The sequence below is a fragment of the Mauremys reevesii genome, linkage group 3, assembly GCF_016161935.1.
Source record: "Mauremys reevesii isolate NIE-2019 linkage group 3, ASM1616193v1, whole genome shotgun sequence".
In the NCBI taxonomy this organism is placed as follows: Eukaryota; Metazoa; Chordata; order Testudines; family Geoemydidae; genus Mauremys; species Mauremys reevesii.
In genome coordinates, this window is record NC_052625.1 from 1,954,339 (window position 1) to 1,973,352 (window position 19,014).

The 19,014-nt window shown below is 54.3% G+C and overlaps 1 protein-coding gene across 1 annotated transcript in view; it reads right to left on the reverse strand.

The window, feature by feature from the left end:
* Positions 1-19,014, reverse strand: part of SYNDIG1 (synapse differentiation inducing 1) — a 191,574-nt gene that overhangs the window by 125,820 nt on the left and 46,740 nt on the right. The window contains exon 2 of the mRNA XM_039531017.1: positions 10,140-10,194. The gene's annotated coding sequence lies outside the window, so the exon portion shown is untranslated. The remainder of the gene's footprint in view (positions 1-10,139; positions 10,195-19,014) is intronic.

The following is a 19,014-nucleotide window of genomic DNA, read 5'->3' on the forward strand; positions in this document are numbered from 1 at the left end:
CTGATCCCCCTCCCGCCCTCCAAACCCCTCGATCCCAGCCCGGAGCACCTTCCTGAACCCCAAACCGCTCATCCCCAGCCCCACCCCAGAGCCTGCATCCCCAGCCGGAACCTGAACCCCTCCCTGCACCCCTGCCCCAGCCCTGATCCCCATCCTGCTCTCCAAACCCCTCGATCCCAGCCTGGAGCATCCTCCTGAACCCCAAACTCCGCATCCCCAGCCCCACCCCCGAGCCGGCACCCCCAACCCGAGCCCGCACCCCCCCACACACCCCATCCCCAATTTTGTGAGCATTCACGGCCTGCCATACAATTTCTATTCCCTGAGGTGGCCCTCAGGCCAAAAAGTTTGCCCACTCCTGTTCTAAGCTCTGATTCTCCAAAGCACTTAAGCACATGCTTAACTTTAAGCATAGGGAATAAGCATTTACTGTGGCTCTGTTCCGACAAAGTCTTACTCACACGCTTAACTTTCCATCGACTCCAGGGGGTTAAAGATAAGCATATGCAGGAAGTGTTTGCAGGCTTGGGGCCTGAACGCATGGACCCCTGCAAAGCCCCCAGGAACACTGTGCCAGTGGTGCACAGATAGCTAAAGGAAATAGGTTACAAACAACCATAGGGATCAGTAAAGATGAAGTCATTTAGAACCAGAGAATGACAAGTTTTTATGAGCAACTTCCGGGCAGGGACCATCATTTTTATTCTGCGTTTGTACAGCACCTGCACAACGGAGCCTTGATCCATGATTGAGGCGTCTAAATGCTACTGCAATGTAAGTACCCCTCTTATTATTGTTGTGTAGTAAGAGAGAAAAAGAAGAGAGGAAAGAAATAAGGAAGAAAAGAAAGAGAAGAGAAGAGTGACGTCCGTCCATCTGCACGGACCACTCCCATTCCCATCCCACTCGCTCCCTGTCCAGGAGATGCTCCATATTCGATCCTGTGAAGACGTAAGCAGGCGTGTACTTTGCGCAAACTGGATGTTCCGCTGACGTCACAGAGACGTCTGACAGGGTTAAAGTACCAACGTCTTTGCCTTTTGTTCAGGAGGTGATAAAACAGCTCCCGATGCTGCTCGGCCTCCTTCCCTCTCCTCCTGCTCCTGCGCGGCTCGGCCTCCCTCCCTCTCCAGCCCTGCTCGGCCTCCCTCCCTCTCCTCCCGCTCCAGCGCGGCTCGGCCTCCCTCCCTCTCCAGCCCTGCTTGGCCTCCCTCCCTCTCCTCCCGCTCCAGCGTGGCTCGGCCTCCCTCCCTCTCCTCCCGCTCCAGCGCGGCTCGGCCTCCCTCCCTCTCCTCTCACTCCAGCCCTGCTCGGCCTCCCTCCCTCTCCTCTCACTCCAGCCCTGCTCGGCCTCCCTCCCTCTCCTCCCGCTCCAGCGCGGCTCGGCCTCCCTCCCTCTCCAGCCCTGCTCGGCCTCCCTCCTTCTCCTCCCGCTCCAGCGTGGCTCGGCCTCCCTCCCTCTCCAGCCCTGCTCGGCCTCCCTCCCTCTCCTCCCGCTCCAGCGTGGCTCGGCCTCCCTCCCTCTCCTCCGCGGCTCGGCCTCCCTCCCTCTCCAGCCCTGCTCGGCCTCCCTCCCTCTCCTCTCGCTCCAGCGTGGCTCAGCCTCCCTCCCGCTCCAGCCCTGCTCAGCCTCCCACCCTCTCCTCTCGCTCCAGAGAGGAAGCTGTTCCATGCTTCTCCAACCCTGCAAGGTCGAAATCAAGAGCTGGGCCCTGGCTGTGGCTAATCTCCCATTGGTTTCTATGAGTGCAGGATTGGGCCTGGACAGAGAGTAAGATCATTGCCTGTTAGGTTCACTCCCTCTGGGGCACCTAGCATTGGCCACTGTCGGTAGACAGATACTGGGCTAGATGGACCTTTGGTCTGACCCGGTACGGCCGTTCTTATGTTCTTATGAGATCAGAGCTCTCCTGGGCCCTCAGCAGCCTGCTCAGAAAAACATGGCCAGGCAGCCGCCTGCTCCTCATGTCGAGTCAGACGTGGCCAGGCAGCCGCCTGCTCCTCGTGGAGGGTCAGACGTGGCCAGGCAGCCGCCTGCTCCTCGTGGAGGGTCAGACGTGGCCAGGCAGCCGCCTGCTCCTCGTGGAGGGTCAGACGTGGCCAGGCAGCCGCCTGCTCCTCGTGGAGGGTCAGACGTGGCCAGGCAGCCGCCGGCTCCTCACGTAACCACGCTGTGCTCAGCCAGGGGCACCGTGCGGCTGCTCATTTCCAGCGACTGACCAGTGCATGAATTCTGACCCAGACGGTCACAGTTTAGTTCCTTTGCTCCAGCGGGGCACTAACCTGTCCCAGTCCCTTACCAGAAGCAGATTTCCCCTTGCACGCTGCCTCCGCTGCAGGTGGGGATGGAGCAGAGGCTCCCCTCAGCCCTGTCCCTTTATATGGGGGGCAAGTAGTAGCCCCAGAGCCTGTTCTCCTGCTGGGCCTTTGGTCACGATGGCAGGGTGCCCCAGCCAAAGGGCTGGCATGGGGGCAGCCTGCTAAAACAGCACCGAGGGAGGCAGATTTCGTTGAACAGCCTCAGGACTGTCTCAGAAGCGAACTGGAGACCCCACCATGGTGTCTTTTGGACACATAGTTGTAAATATCCTCGCTGTGCTTCTCAATGAGCAGACCCCTCCTTCAGCAGGGAACAAAGACACCGGTGTGATCACAGCATCTTCAGGACACGCTGAGCTTTCAGGGTCAGATACTTCCCAGTATCATTTTGTCCTGAGTCTGCCCTGGCCAGGAAGGTGGAATTGCCTCTGCCTGGCATCCCTCCATTCCTCTAGCAGGAGCATTCCCTGGACCCATTCCCATCTGACCACGCAATGAAGTTGGGATGCTATTTCTTGTTGACTCAATGTTTTGTGTAATTTCCTTGTGGCATGTTTATTTGTTGGCATAGTGAATAATTCATACTCCCGAGCCAAGGGGAACCTGAGTAATTGTTTTGTATTATCTTCCCTTCCCACACCCAGGGGAAAAAAGAAGAAGTGCAACTTTAAATAAAGGAAACTTTGGAATGATTCCAAGTGATTTTGGTCATTAGCTGACCTAATGGAAGAAAATCCTTCCATTGGGATTTGTGAAGCATGGGTCCCATTTCCACGATTTCATTCTGTCGTTAAAGCATCTGCTGGGGGAATACACAGACCATCCGTTCCCTGCATTTGGGTGCATTTAATCACCCTGAGCAAATTCAGAAGCCTGATTCTCATTTACAACAAGGCCTCTTTACACCACTCTGGCAGTGTAAATCAGACTCAGACCCATAGTATTTATTGAGGGCGCTTTCAAAAACTCAGCTTAGCTATTTTTTCTGCTTTCCAATTTTCTTGCACCTATGGGACGTATTATTTTACAGTCACACTAGTCGTGCTATAATTATGGGTGTGAAGGTTCTTTACCCTTTACGCCATTGTTTTTAGGCAGGGAGTTTAATTTCCTGCAGGGGGGAAATATCCTCCCTTTAAGGCTGAAAAACATCATGCTTGTTCTTAACCCCAGTGCAATCGTTTGAAAGGCTGGTTAGTTGGCTCAGCTGTACCTGAAATAGCTGAGTGTGGGGGTGGGGAAACATTCTCCAGCCGCTAAGGAACAGTGCAGCCGTTCTAGATGCAGGGTGACGCAAATGATTTTTTATAAAGCAAGGAATCAAAAGCACTGTGTCCTTTCACTTGTGAGTTAGCGTGACCGTCCCTTGAAGAGGGATCTGGGCGTGGCACTACTTTCACACCTCCAGGCAGGGCTAGATTAACCTGGGCACTAGGCAAACACACACACACACATGGATGTTGCTTAGTTAACCGTCTCCTGGCCAGGTCAATCAGTGACTGGCTCCTGCTGCACAGACACTGTCCTATTAACCCCCTCATATCCACAAATCCATGGAGGTTAAGTCCATAAATGGCTATTAGCCAGGATGGGTAAGAATGGTGTCCCTAGCCACTGTTCGTCAGAGGATGGAGATGGATGGCAGGAGAGAGATCACTTGATCATTGCCTGTTAGGTTCACTCCCTCTGGAGCACCTGGCACTGGCCACTGTCAGCAGACAGGATACTGGGCTGGGTGGACCTTTGGTCTGACCCGGTACGGCCGTTCTTATGTTCACCCTCCCAGGGCTCTCTGCCACCCCATCCCTGGCCAGCTCCCCCATGCAGCTGTTCACCGCAGCTCCCTGGCCAGTGCCTATGGATGGTTCAAGAGCCGGCCCTTCAGCCTAGGTTGCCTGTGCCTTAATCCAGCCCTGCTGCCACAAACCCAGTGGCCCATTTGGCTGGTCACAGACACCTCTGAGGTACCGAAAATGAAAATGAGCCCCTGTTACCCCAGTATCTGAGCACATGCTCACGCCACCCCTGCGAGCACTGTTATCCCCATTTTACAGAGGGGAACCTGAGGCACAGAGAGGCTAAGTGACTTGCCCAAGATCACACAGCCAGTCGGTGTCAGAGTAGCGACTCAAGCCCAGCTCTACAGTGACATCACTTAGTGCTCTAACCACCAGAGAATCCTCCTCCTTAACTGATGAGCCTTCTCTCTCCAAACCTGGGGGGCAGCACTTTGCCTCCCTGCTCAGAGATTTCCTCCACCATTTGGGCTCCATGGCCAGCCACCTCCCTGATGAACAGCCAGCGACGGAAGACCTCGCTGAGCTCTGAGCCAGACGGCTTGCTCCACGGAGCCCAGCCACAGGCCTGTTACGCTCCCATTAGGAGCAGGGGCCGTAGCATTTAGAACTGGGCAAACATTGTTGGACGACTAATTTATTCAGCCAGAAATGCAGTTTCGGTTGACCCAAAACTATTAGTGAATAATTTTTGCCATTCACAAAATGGCCAGAGCAGCAGGAGGAGAAAGTGCTACTGCTGATCCCCACGAGTATCAATCATTTTTTCAGCTCCAGTTGCTTTAGCATGAAGCCCCTGAGCTGCCTGTACCTTGCGCAACGAGGCCTCCCCCAGCTACCCCTGAAGCCAAGAGCGCTCTGTACTGCCCCCTCGTCAGGGCTGGGCCTTAATGGCACAATCTGGCCCCCGAAATTAGTGGGTAGCTGCAAAAACCCCTGTGAGTGTTTCAAAAGAGAACGGGAAGAGTCCCAGAGACCCGCTGCACATGCTGCACCTGGGATCTACTTTAAATTACATCACGGAGATATGCCATGGGGAGCGAACACAGTTAGGAGAACCTTCACCGCTGAGTCTCCTCATTGTATTTTAAATGTTCAGCCTTTGCACTGCACTGAGGTTGCACTATCACTGTGTAAGCTTAGTGCGGTGCCGTATCTCTGCATCTCATTAATTTACACTGTATGTTAATTTATGGCCAAATTTGCATAAGACGCACCTAGCGCCCTGAGCACAGTCCTGTGCAGCACACTGGCCGAGGAGCACGTTGGAAAATCCAGGCTCTGTACGAGGTGCCCTCAGGCCACACACCAGGCAGTGAACCGGAGACCACCAGAGCGAAATGCCATGAGCTGACTAGCAAGATTTTACAGCTGGTGGCTCCCATCTTCCCTGGGCTGGGGACCCTGCCCCACCATGAAGAGCAGGTTCTGCCAACCCGGGAGGTGAAGGCTTTGAAGATCTGGCCTTTGATGCCATTCATGCCAAGTCCCTCACTTCCCCTTGCCCAACAGTAGCACTATACCAAGTGTGCGTGTTTCTCTCGGAACCTTTTCTCCCTTCGCATTTCCTGTCCCATTCCTCGAGCCTTGTGCTGCTGGATAATTCAGCTCCCGCTTGCTTAGATCAAATAATGGACTTTAAGTTAAGCAAGAGGCACCATGATCACTTAAAATACATCTTACCCACCCAGCAAAGCAGAACACTTTACTTGTCAGAGATCTCGGAAGAGCCTGACAGTTCTGTCTGACATTTCTACAAGTCTTTTTCTTCAGCTTCTATATATAATACGCCTCCCTCCTGCTACTGTAATTGCTGCATTTGAGAGAGTTTCTGCTTTAACTTCTTTTGTTCCTCCCCAAAGTGCGTCCCTTCCCTGAGCAGTGTGTGGAGGCAGGCTGGCGTTCTGTGGGCAGAGGCCACAGGCACCAGAGCAGAGGAAGCAAATGCTGATTTTCTGCCCAGGCAGTCCCCTTATACTGCCTCCCTTCCGGGCCTGGTTCGGCTCTCAGCCAGGGCAGCACAGCCATTGACCTTTTATTTTTCCCAGTGGATGCTCCACTGCTGCTCCGCCCCTCCCCTGAGGCTCCACCCTCACTCCACCTCCACCCCGCGCCCTCCCAAGGCTGCGTTTCACTCTGGGGGCATGTGGGCGTTCTAAGTGCATGCCAGGGACCTGCCCAGCAGGGTTTGCATACCCGAGGTCCACGAACCAAGGAGAGGGGGACACAGACCCCACTCACTATGGAGGGGTGAAGATTCCTTGGACTTTCCCAGGAGGCTGAGAAAACAAAACAAAACAAAAAGACATAAAATGTGTGTATTCATTTCATAAGTTTTTAAAAGAGAAGTGAACTCTAATTAAAAAGTGAATGTTGTTGACTAGTAATTGCAGAAGAGCCAATGTATCAGACATTTCTCCCCACCTTTGTCTAGCTACATTACAAACTCTTTGTTGCAGAGTCTCTCTTTTTATGTACATGTCCAGCACCTTCCACCCTGCAGCCCTGATCTTAGTTGGGGTCTCTAGGCACAAAACAACAGTTGTAATATTAAATAACATGGAAGTACGTGTGTTAGCGCATGCTAGATGTGTGTACATGAATGCACGTGTGTATCTGCATGTAGGTGTGGGAGTCAGTTTCTACAGATTTATTTATACTGGTCTCTGGACAGGTGCATTTTTGTGGTTGTGCTCTATGGATTTGTATTTGGGCTTCAGGAGTGGTCGTTAATGGACCCATTGCAGATGTGATAATGTGTGGTCCTAATTCCACACATAAAATTACAATAACTTTAGTGAACAAAAAACATGGCGCTGGTTACAAAAAAGGGGAAGAGGGGGGAATGAATCATGAAAACCTTTGTGAAAATTCATTTTTTTTTAAAATTACCCTTTTTGATTATTTTGCTGCCAGCTCTAGCATCCTGTAACAAATAAAACCTGAACTTAGCCTTGCAGTGAAAATGAGCCCGTGAGAGAGGGTCGGGGAGAGCAAGCGATGGAGGGAGGGGGGATGGAGTGAGCAGGGGCGGGGCCTCAGGGAAGGGGCGGGGCAGTGGGCAAGGCATGGGTGTTTGGTTTTCTGGAATTAGAAAGCTGGCAACGCTAGCCTTATGCCCGAGGCCAGACTAGATGATCTAATGGTCCCTTCTCCCCTTACAACTCTATGAAACTATAAGTGCCTTCAACAAAAACTACAAGCCCTCCTCTCCCTAGGAGCTATACGCTTTTCCACCATCAAGAGACCCTATTAAAGTGAAGATTCTGTCCCTAATGCGAGAGTGGAGCAGGTCTGTGCTAAGACACAGCCGGGGCCTGACTCTCTATTGCCCAGTGTGTCGTGCAATCATTTCCCCAGTGCAGAGTTGATGTAAATCACCAGCCTTCTGGCGTGGTAGCATTTTACACTCTGCGCTGCGTACACAGCTTCGAGAGGTGCAGGGCGTGGGGAACAGGGCCCTAAACCTTGAGGCGTCTGTGCTCCAGTGCATTAAGTCTACTTTGCGCCACTTGGCCAGTGCAAAGCAGACGCGATCATGGCAGAGCCAGGTACTGCAGGATTCCCTGGCACAGCAGGATTCTCAGGTGACATAGCACTGCGGTAGTGGCTTCTATACCTCTCTCTAAGCCACTGGTGCAAGGGGCCTGGCCCGGGGAAAGCAGGTGACCAGATCACTCCTTACAAACCACACATGCGAATTTGCTTCTCTACAAACTACATATTTAAACCACATAATTAAGCAACCAACCTCAATTAAAGAAAAAGAAAAAAAAAGTTTTGCAGGCAAATGAATTTTTAGGGTTCATTTAACTGTTCATTTCTCAAAGAAACAGTATAAAGAAATTATTCCTGTACCTACTCCGCATTAGCATGTGCAACCCTTAACTGCCACGTCGCGGCACGCACGCACTCCCCACCAACGGGGCTAAAGAAACAGCGCTCTCAGCAGTGTGCTCACTTCGGGCTAGATTCTGCGACCTTGACTCCAGCCGGGCTGTTCTTTACCCCAGAAAGACGCGTCGGTGACATGAACGAATCCCCGCTCGCAGTGCAAGGTATGATGCAGCGTGAGGGAGGGCAGCAGAACATGGACCTTGGGGAGGTAGAAATCGTCTAATGGACAAGATGTTAACTTCCTACTTTCCATCAGCAGTTGTAGCCTACATAGATTAAAGACACTTCAGGGTGCCAGGATGTCCCAAGCATGACAGGTTCACTCCCGTTCACTGTCAGGACTGCGTGACAGGAATGAATAACCAAAGAACTGAACTCGGAAGGAATGTGATGGGAAATGTGGAAGAAGAAGAAATCAGTAAGAACAGTGGATGCGAATAAATTAGCAACATTAAAAAGACAATGGCCCAAATCCTTACTGGTGTAAATCAGGCTAGTCCCATTGAAGGCAATAGAGCTATGCTGGTTTACACCAGTGAGGATCTTGCCCATTATGGTACTTGGACCAACTGGAACATGCGGTGAAGACAAGGTGAAGACGAGGATCCAGGCTGGCTCATGAGCACTGGGAAGGCACAGCAAGATTGGAATGAGAAATTTCCCTTGTTACATTAAAACCAAGGTTTGCGTCTGACCCTCTTGTAGAGGAGGACCCAGCCTACAGAGCAGAAGGCCACTGCTTTCTCACCAGCCCTTTTGAGGTGGCTAGTGCCAGGCAGGCCTTGCATGCCGGGGAGGGGTGCCGCCCCCTGTGAGTGCCCACCCCCTGTTACAATTTTGAAAAAAATGTCCACTGGCTCTATTATTTCTCAAAAACATGGGTGGAAATCTACGATTTGTCCCATATTTTCCCCCACCAAAATTTAAACTTTGTAGTTAAAATTTCAGGCAGGTCTAGTCCATTGTGCCGTTTCCCTACCTACCAGGGCTCCTCCAGTGTCTGGCTGCAATCTGACCCCCACAGACAAGACATCCTCTATAATCTGTTCCGCACCAAACCCACCACACCTGTGTATTTGCCTAAACACAAAACCAGTTAAACCACCAAACAAATACATCAAAATATATTTAGTAGGTTTCAACCGTCTGTCACCTGTTGTCAGTGGAGAATTTTCCTTTTCGACTGGCTCTTTCTTTCTGCTTTTGCGATTGTAAACACCACAGTAGAAGGGTCTCTCTTGTTTTGATCGTATTGTGGGGGCCACCACTACTACAGAACACATGAACCAGAACCAGTCTTGTAAAATGTATAAATAAAATACTAATTAGGGTGGTTATTCGACTATTTAAAAGTCATTGCTTTACAAAAATCCATGTCAGCTGTAAAACAAACACCCACGCACACTGCCACCCACACAGGGTTTGGTTTATTTCTACCACTAGTTTTTCTCCAAAACATAGACAGACATTTTTATTACAAACACATGTTTCTTCCATGTGCCCAAAAACAAAGTTTGTAACAGAACATGTCTAATATACCTCCAGTTCCTGAGGGGGACACATTTCCCGATAGGGAGGGGAAAAAAGACACATTGCATATGCCCCTAAATCACAAACTATTTAAACATTAAAACCTACTTTTTTATCCATTTTAAAAACAGACACAAAAATACACTTTGCACAGAATAACTCCCTCCCCCCAGTATTTTAAACACCCAAACCAATTTGCAACAAAATAATTTTTAAAAAGCCACAGCACCTATATACCCGCCTTTCCTGGGGTCACATATACATCGTTCCATGATGGGGAGGGGGAGGGCGAGTGAGCTATGGCATATCCCAGACAAGAACTTAACTATCAAAACTAACTGTGTTAAAACCCCCGTCTTAAAAGCACATGTAAAACCAAGTTTCAGAAACGTATCTTCCACCACAGAGTAAATATGTGCTGGTGCATTGTTATTCTATTCCCCCCACATGTGTTTGATTAAACAACAAGCAAAAATTGAGTTAGTATTATTATCCCCCAAACACAGTAGCTTAAAACTCCGATACAACCTGTGAAACAGCCTTTTGTTTTTAAACAAACAGGTACTAAACACAACCATAGTTAAAAGAGGGTCCTACCTTGCCCTGGGGAAATACAGCCTGAAGTTGCTATTTCCATACTAAACAGCTCACACTGCAATAAAGACATGTATCATTATTAGTATGGACGCAGAGTAAGAGTCTACAGTATATATTTTCAGAGTTATAAAACCAGCAATATACCTCATCTAGCAGCAGCCATTCTGGCCCAGATGGTTTCTGTTATAAAAAGACAATCTCTTTAAAAAAATAAATAAAAATAAAAAGCGAAGGTTTTTATTCAATCATGCCTCTTTGTTTCAAACAAACTCCAAGCTCTGTAATGAGCTGCTTGATTTAATCACAGCAGCTTTTAATTAACAGGTAAGGCATGCATGCCCCTCTCTCCAAACACTCCTTTTTGTGATCAGTGAGTGACTAGTAAATTGTCTACACCACAGGGCTGCTTTAAAATATATTTTTCTGTTTCAGTTAAAAACAGAGAACTACAGAGCCTTCTCACAGTGTCGAACAGTAAATCACCATCAACAACAGTCCTGTTCCTGTACCTTTCCAGACTGAGGATCTTGCGTGTTCATGTGTGTCTTTGTTTTTTTCATTTTAAACATGTTTTTTTCTAGTTTGTTTTTAAATGAAAATGGATATAGCACAACCTTAATGAACACCCCACAAATACCCACGGCTTCTCAAGGGTTGATGTTCTTCCCACGTATTCTCATGTTATGAATGTGGTGGTTTGTGAACCCTTACAGCGTTTCAGGTTCCGGTTAGATCAGGTTACTCGTGGAAATATATATTTTTTTTAACTTTTAATGACTTTGAGTTGCTAGAAAGACTGACCCATAATGTTCTACAAACTCCTGAGATTTCATTTACTTTATAATAGTAATCAGACCTCCCCATCTCCCTTTCTGTGGGTGAATCCCCAGCAAATCTAATCACTGATCATTTTCCCAGCCCGTCAGGGGCTAATATCTTTACCTTGATGGAATGTCGAGGAAACATGGGTGAGCGACTGCAGCGGAAGCCAACTGTTCCACGCTGCTCCATTTTCTCAGCAGGTTGTGGTTAAACCAATATCTCTCAAACCTCCATGTTGTAGACAAAATACAGGAGACCTTGCTTTACTGTAAACACATTTTTGTGTTCTTCTCCCTGGACTCTCATACATGCATTCAGCTTTTGACCGATAAGAGGACTCTTTTCTGAGAGACACCATAGCTGGGTGCTCACAAGCTATTTTTATTTCAAAGATGTACACTTACTGAAAACACACCAAGCTGCCCCATCAAACCCTTCATCTTATTAAAAGGCCACACAGATCTTGTGACAGAAACACAGAGACTCAAAAAGCTTTTCAGTAGATATTTTTATTTACAGATACCAAGTTTTATTATATTTTATATCATGTTTGTCCCTCCACCATTCTCTAACTTGGTCCCTTTCAGTTTCTTACAAATCGTCTTTCTCCTAAGCAGGGTTCTGTAACTTTTGGTGCAGATTTTGTCAATATGACGCACTAAGTGGGTATCCTTCAGTTTGGTAATTTTGTTTAAAGGGTCTCAAGCGCTTTGCACAGCATTTACCAAGGTCAGCCCTGGTGCTAAATTCCCTTGGGTTACACACAGACAGGACGACTCTCCAGGCAGGCTCCCTGGCTGTAGGTTTGAGCAAGCTGGAGGTGTTTGTTTTGGAGTATGGCAGAAGTTTAATGAGATGCTGCAGTTTTAAACAGCCCCTAGTCAGGGAGTTTACCATAGAGTCCTGTCGACCTCTCCAGGGAAGGCCTCTTCCGGATCCTCTGGGGAGGAATATGGAACTCTCCCGGGTTCTCCCAGGTGTCTCCTCAATCTCCTCCTGGGCCCCAAGGCCCTCTGAATGCCTAAAGTCTCCTGTTCCTTCACGTCCCCCGTGAAAAGCCCTATTGTTCTTGTGACGGGGCGGGACAGCCCCGCACTGGTACAGCAGGGGTTAACCCTTCCTTGCTAGCAGAGGAAGCCACGCCCAGGAAGTTCTGCTGGGCATGCTCTAACTGGCAGACAGGTATAAAAGGCTGCAGGTCTGCTCAGTCTGGGCTGACCACCGGGGGAGAAGGACGCAGACCGTCAGCTCCTGCGGGAGGAGAGCCAGGGAGCCTGGACTGGGACGTCAGCCGGGCAGAGGCCGTGCGGAGACCCGGAGAGGACGCCGGCCGGAGGGGACCTGCGGGAACCGCTCCCCACAACGCCAACGTCCGACTAGACGGGGTAGGAAGTGACCCAGGGGACTTTAGAAACTGACAGCCTTAAAGCTGCGGCACCGCTCGGCGTGTTGCGGGCGGATCCCGCCGGCGGGTGGCAAGAGCTTGCCACAATCAGGGCCCTGGGTCGGGACTCGGAGGAGAGGCGGGCCCGAGTCCCCTACCCCACCCCGTGATACCCCACCCGAGGGGGATTTATGGACTCGGTCTCTAGGCGCTACCCGCCACGAAGGCGCTTATGGACTCCGGCCGCCAGGCCACACTACCCGCCCCAGAGAGGGGGTGTTTATGGACTCCGGCCGTTAGGCGCTACCCCACCCGAAGTGTTTATGAACTCGGCCGCTGGGCGCTGCGCATGAACTCCGGCGCTGGGCGCTACCCCACCCGAAGGGTGTTTATGAACTCGGCCGCTCGCTACCCGGCGAAGGCGCTTATGAACTCCGGCCACTGGCGCGCTACCCCACCCCGTAGGGTGTATGAACTCCGGCCGCTGGGCCGTGCTACCTCGCCGGCGCTATGACTCCGGCCGCTAGGCGCGCTACCCGCCCGAGAGGGGCGCTTACGGACTCCGACCGCTAGGCGTGCTACTCTACCCGGAGGTGTCCGTGAACTCTGGCCGTAAGGCCGTATCGCCGGCTACCAGAGACGGACCGAAGACAAGCGAGTGGTGCAGTGCTAGGCCCCACCCGCCCCTGCCGTGAGGCGCTGGGGCACCTGGCCCATCACAATTGGCACCTGACCAGGGACCTGAACGGGCCTGAGATAAGGCCACAGGACCCAATATGGACCCGAGAAACTTTTGAAGTGGCTGCTGGAGAATCAGCAGCAGCAGATGGCGCAACAGCAGCAGCAGCAAACTCAGCTGCTCCAGCAGCTGGCGGCCCAGCAGCAGGCACAAGCCGCACAGCGACAGGAACAGCAGCAGCATCTGATCCGGGAGCTGACAACCCAGCAACAGGCGAACCAGGAGCGGCTGGTTCAACAGATGGCGGCACTAATCGGCCCGGCACCGAGTCGCCTCTAGGGGCCATCAGGGGCAACCCTGGCGAGGGTCTCGCGGGATTACCCGTGCGCCTAGCTAAGATGGGGCCGGGATGACCCCGAGGCCTTCCTCATGACCTTTGAGCAGTCGCGACTGCCGTACAGTGGCCCCTCACTCATTGGGCCACGATACTGGCACCCTACCGGACGGGCCCAGCTCAAGCGGCGTACCGGAACTTGGACCCCCAAGACGCACTGGACTACACGAAGGTCAAGGCCGCCATCTTGGGACGGTTGGCGTCAGCCTGGAGACCTACCGCCAGCGACTCCGCCAGGAACGATACGCCAGGGGCCAGGCGCGGGCCGTGGCCCAGCGAATCCGGGACCTCTGTTGGAGGTGGCTGGAGCCGGAAGGGCGGATGGGCGTTCAAGTGGCCGAGATGGTAGCCCTAGAGCAGTTCCTGCAAGCCCTGCCTCCGGGAGGAAGGAATGGGTGCAGCGACACGCCCCAAGACCCTCGCGGTTTCCCGGATGGAGGACTACCAGGCAGCAGATGGGGCATTGAAGACCAACCCCAGGGGAGAGCCTGGTGGACGGAGCCCAGGCAGGCCCGGGGCCACGTAAGGGGACGGGGAGAGCCTCGGCGGCATGTCCAGCCCCCCGGAATACCAGTAACCCGGGGCCCTAGGGCGACACCCCGAGGAGATATCCCGCGACGACTGGAGGAGGCGCCAGTAAGGCCGGGCAGCCCCCGCCACAACCCTGTCGAGGAAGCGAGACGGGACCGCTGCTACGAGTGTGGTCAGGTAGGGCACTTCAGGAGGAGTGCCCGTGCCTGGATTGCAATTATGGGCAGGTGTTGGCGGGTCACGGGCCCGGACTTGGGAGCCGGGAAAATTGTTCTGCCGGTGAAGGTGGATGGGACGTCTGCCTGGGCCTTAGTTGACTCGGGTGTAGCCAGACGGTTATTCGGGAGGGGCTGATTAAGCCCACCGGCCCCATCCGGCTACAGTGCATCCACGGGATGTGAAGCCTTACCCCACTGTCTGGGTACAGCTGAGGCGGCCCAACACCGGGCGCGGTGTCTAGTGGGGTGGCTCCTAAGTTGGCTTACCCGTGGTCTTAGGGCGTGACTGGCCTGGCTTCACAAACCTCTTGAGGGAAGGGCTACGCCGCCAGGAGGAGAACTGGGAAACGGGCTAGACGACCGGGATTTTTAGGCCAGCCAATGGCCGAGGACCCCCTAGAGGGGCCCTCGGGGAGCTCCGAGAGAGAGGTAAGGAGCCAAGTCCCCACCGAAGCGCCGACAACAGAGGGCCCGGGCTGGCTAGAGGTGGACACCGACTTCCTCGAGGAGCAACGAGGATACCACTCTCAGCCGGGCTTGGGAACAGGCGACTAGCCCACCAGGAGGAAGACCCGCCCCACCGCCAGCCACAAGGGCCCGATTTGAGATCCATCGGGACTTACTCTATCGGGTGGTACCAGAACCACAGACAAAGGAAGAGCTCGCCAGCTGTTGGTCCCGCGGCGGTTCCGACGGGACTTGCTCCGTCTGGCACATTCGGTGCCGTGGGCCGGACACCTAGGCAGGGAGAAGACGTTGCAAAGGGTGGCCCAGAGGTTCTTTTGGCCGGGCATCCATGCGGAGGTACGAGATTATTGCGCCTCCTGCCCAGAATGCCAGAGAGCCGGTCCAAAAGGTGTACCAAGGGCCCCCTCGTACCCTTGCCGGTGGTGGGGACGCCTGACCGGATAGGCCTGGATCTCGTGGGACCCTGGAGAAGAGCGGCACAGGTCATAAGTACATCATGGTGGTGGTCGATTATGCCACACGCTATCCCGAGCGGTGCCACTGAGGTCCACCACAGCACCAGTCATTGCTAACGAACTATTGCAGATCTTCGCCGGGTAGGTATCCCGAGGGAAATACTAACGGACCAAGGAACGAATGTGACCTCTAGATTGATGGCAGAGCTGTGCAGGCTGCTGAACATCCGGGCACTAAAGACCTCCGTCTACCACCCCCAGACGGATGGCTTGGTCGAGCAATTCAACGGCACTTTGAAGGCCATGCTGAGAAAGTTTGTAGAGGACGACCCACGGCACTGGGATAAACTACTCCCCGCACTCCTCTTAGAGGTACCCCAGGCGTCCACGGGTTCTCCCCTTTGAGCTCCTCTACGGAGGAAGCCTAGGGTATCCTCGATCTCCTAAGGGAAACCTGGGAAGAGCAGGAGACCCGTGTTCGAGTCGGTGCAGTATATCCTCCATCTGCGGAACGCCTCCGGGAGCTGGGGACCTTGGCCCGCGAAAATCTGGTTAGAGCCCAGCAGACTCAGGAGGCTCAGTATAACAAGGGGGCCAAGGTGCGGATTTTCGAGCCGGGGGATCGGGTCCTCTTGTTGCTTCCTTCCTCAGAGTCCAAGCTGCTGGCCAAGTGGCAGGGCCCCTTTGAAGTGGTCAGGCGGATTGGGCCGGTCGACTATGAGGTACGGTTGTCCGGGCGAAGGAGGGATACCCAGGTCTACCACGTGAACCTCCTTAAAGCCTGGAGGACCGAGAGGGCCTGCTGATAGCCCCATACCCGCCAGAACCGGAGTTAGGGCCACTGGTGGGAGAGCCCGAGGCAGCCGGGACGGCGGACATAGGCCACGAGCTTACCCCAGCCCAGCGGGCCCAGGTAGAAAGACTGGTGGCGGCGTTCCCCGTGGTTTTGTCGACGACCGGACGAACCACATGAGCAAGCCACCACATCGCTACCCTTCCAGGGCACAAAGTGCGGGACACACACCGCCCACTCCCCAGGAAGATGTGGGAGACAGTGAAGGAGGAGCTCGGGCTGATGCTAGCCTTAGGGGTGGTGGAAGAGTCGCGGAGTGAATGGCGGAGCCCCATAGTGTTGGTCCCCAAGCCAGACGGGACAGTCAGGTTTTGCATCGACTTCCGCAAGGTAAACGCCATTTCACGTTTTGACGCCTATCCCATGCCCGGGTGGACGAGCTGCTGGAGCGGCTAGGAAAAGCCGAGTTCATCTCCACCCTGGACTTGGGATATTGGCAGATCCCGTTAACACCGGCCTCACGAGAAAGACAGCATTTCCAACGCCGCTCGGACTCTACCAATTTACGATGATGCCGCTCGGATTGCACGGGCCGCGCTACCTTCCAGCGACTCATGAACCAGGTGCTGGACGCACAACGAATACGCCGCGGCATATCGATGACATTGTCATCTACAGTAGCACTTGGGAGGAACATCTGCAACACCTGACCAAAGTTCTACGGGCATTAGGCGGCCCGCCTCACCGCGAACCCGCGAAATGTCACCTGGGCCAGAAGGAGGTGACTTACCTGGGCTACACGGTCGGCCGGGAAGATCCGTGACAAGGTGGAAGCATTAAGAACGCGCCCACGACCAAGAAGCAAGTCCGGCAGTTCTTGGGGCTGGCCGGGTACTATCGGCGGTTTGTGCCTAACTTCGCCACACTCGCTGCCCCACTGACGGAGTTGACGCGCAGTTCACAACCCCAGAAAGTACGCTGGACGGAAGGCTGCGCAAAGGCCTTTCGCGCCCTGAGCGAACAATTAACACGGGAACCGGTACTAGTCCAACCGGATTTTTCAAAACCCTTTATCCTACAGACGGATGCCTCGGAGGTGGGACTGGGGGCTGTACTGTCGCAGGAGGTAGGGGAAGAAGAACACCCGGTCTTGTACCTTAGCCGCAAGCTGTTCCCCCGCGAAACCCGGTACTCCACCATAGAACGCGAGGCCTTGGCAGTGAAGTGGGCGGTCGAAGCACTAAGGTACTATCTATTAGGGAACCCCTTCTCCTTAGTGACTGACCACGCGCCCCTCCGATGGATCAATAGTATGAAGGCGAATAACCGGATCATGCGGTAGTACCTGTCCCTCCAACCTCGCCTTCCGCGTGTCACATCGGCCAGGCAAGGCTCATGGGAACGCGGACTTCTTCTCCCGCATCGGGAGGAGGAGGGGAGGCGGAGTCCAGGGTCGGCCGGGCCCGGCCGTCTTAAGGGAGGGTGTGTGACGGGCGGGACAGCCCGCACTGGTACAGCAGGGGTTAACCCTTCCTTGCTAGCAGAGGAAGCCACGCCCAGGAAGTTCTGCCGGGCATGCTCTAACTGGCAGACAGGTATAAAGGCTGCAGGTCTGCTCAGTCTGGGCTGACCACCGGGAGAAGGACGAGACCGTCAGCTCCTGCGGGAGGAGAGCCAGGAGCCTGGACCGGGGCGTCAGCCGGGCAGAGGGAGACCCGGAGAGGGACGCCGGCCGGAGGGGACCTACGGGGAACCGCTCCCACAACGCCAACGTCCGACTAGACGGGTAGGAAGTGACCCAGGGACTTTAGAAACTGACAGCCTTAAAGCTGCGGCACCGGCGTGTTGCGGGCGGATCCCGCCCGCGGGTGGCAAGGAGAGCTTGCCACAATCAGGGCCCTGGGTCGGGACTCGAGGAGAGGCGGGCCCGAGTCCCCTACCCCACCCCGTGATACCCCACCCGAGGGGGATTTATGGACTCGGTCTCTAGGCGCTACCCGCCACGAAGGGGCGCTTATGGACTCCGGCCGCCAGGCCACACTACCCGCCCCAGAGAGGGGGTGTTTATGGACTCGGCCGTTAGGGTGTTTATGGACTCGGCCGCAGGCACCACTACCCCCCACCCCGGGGGGGGCGCGGCTCCGCCGTTAGTCGCACTCCGCAGGCGCTTATGGACTCCGGCCGCTGACTCGGCCGCTGGTGTCCGACTCTGGCGTCCGGCTACCAGAGACGGACCGAAAGACAAGCGAGTGGTGCAGTGCTAGGCCCCACCCCGCCCCTGCCGCGAGGGGGCGCTGGGGCACCTGGCCCATCACAGTTCTCCAGGTGAGGGGTGTGGAGCTCTCCTGGGTCCAACCCCCTGCTCAAAGCAGGACCAACCCCAACTAAATCATCCCAGCCAGGGCTTTGTCAAGCCAGGCCTTAAAAAACTCTAAGGAAGGAGATTCCACCACCTCCCTAGGGAACCCATTCCAGTGCTTCACCACCCTCCTAGTGAAAAAGCTTTTCCTAATATCTAACCTAGACCTCCCTGTAGGGCGGTTCGGCCAGGGCTCATCCCCTCCGGGGCAGTGGGGAGCCAGGCCACCTCGCTACTTGGGTCAGGTGTGCCGGGGAACTAGCTTGGCTGTGCGGCAAACAGTCCCTAGCTCCGGCCCTCTGGCAGGGGCTGAGCAAACAGGTTGAACAGCAAATCCCCAGGCTCCTGGCTCCGAGCAGCCGGGGAGAGGGGGAGCCCAACACCCACGGGGTGGGTGGCAGGCGGGACGCGGGCCCTTCCACTCCAGCCTGGGGCCCTAGCAGCGGCCGAAGACCTGCTGCTGTGTCAGTGGGGATCCTGGCCACAACACACTGACATGGGCTCTGGCAGTGCTGCAGCCAGACGACGGTCGGCTACCCCCAGGCGACTTCCTACCTCCCCCTCCAGAGGTACCTGGGTCCAGACGGCGTCCTCCACGGGGTCACACACCATGGGCTCCTCGGGGATAGCTGGCAAGCAGTTGGTTTGGCAGCTCCTCGGGGTAACTGGCACACGGTAGGCTTGGCAGCTCCTCGGGGTAATGGGTGAGCGGCAGGCTCTGGGCTCGGGCTAGCATCAGGCGTTGGCTGGTCTGGCCAATCCTCGGTTTGGC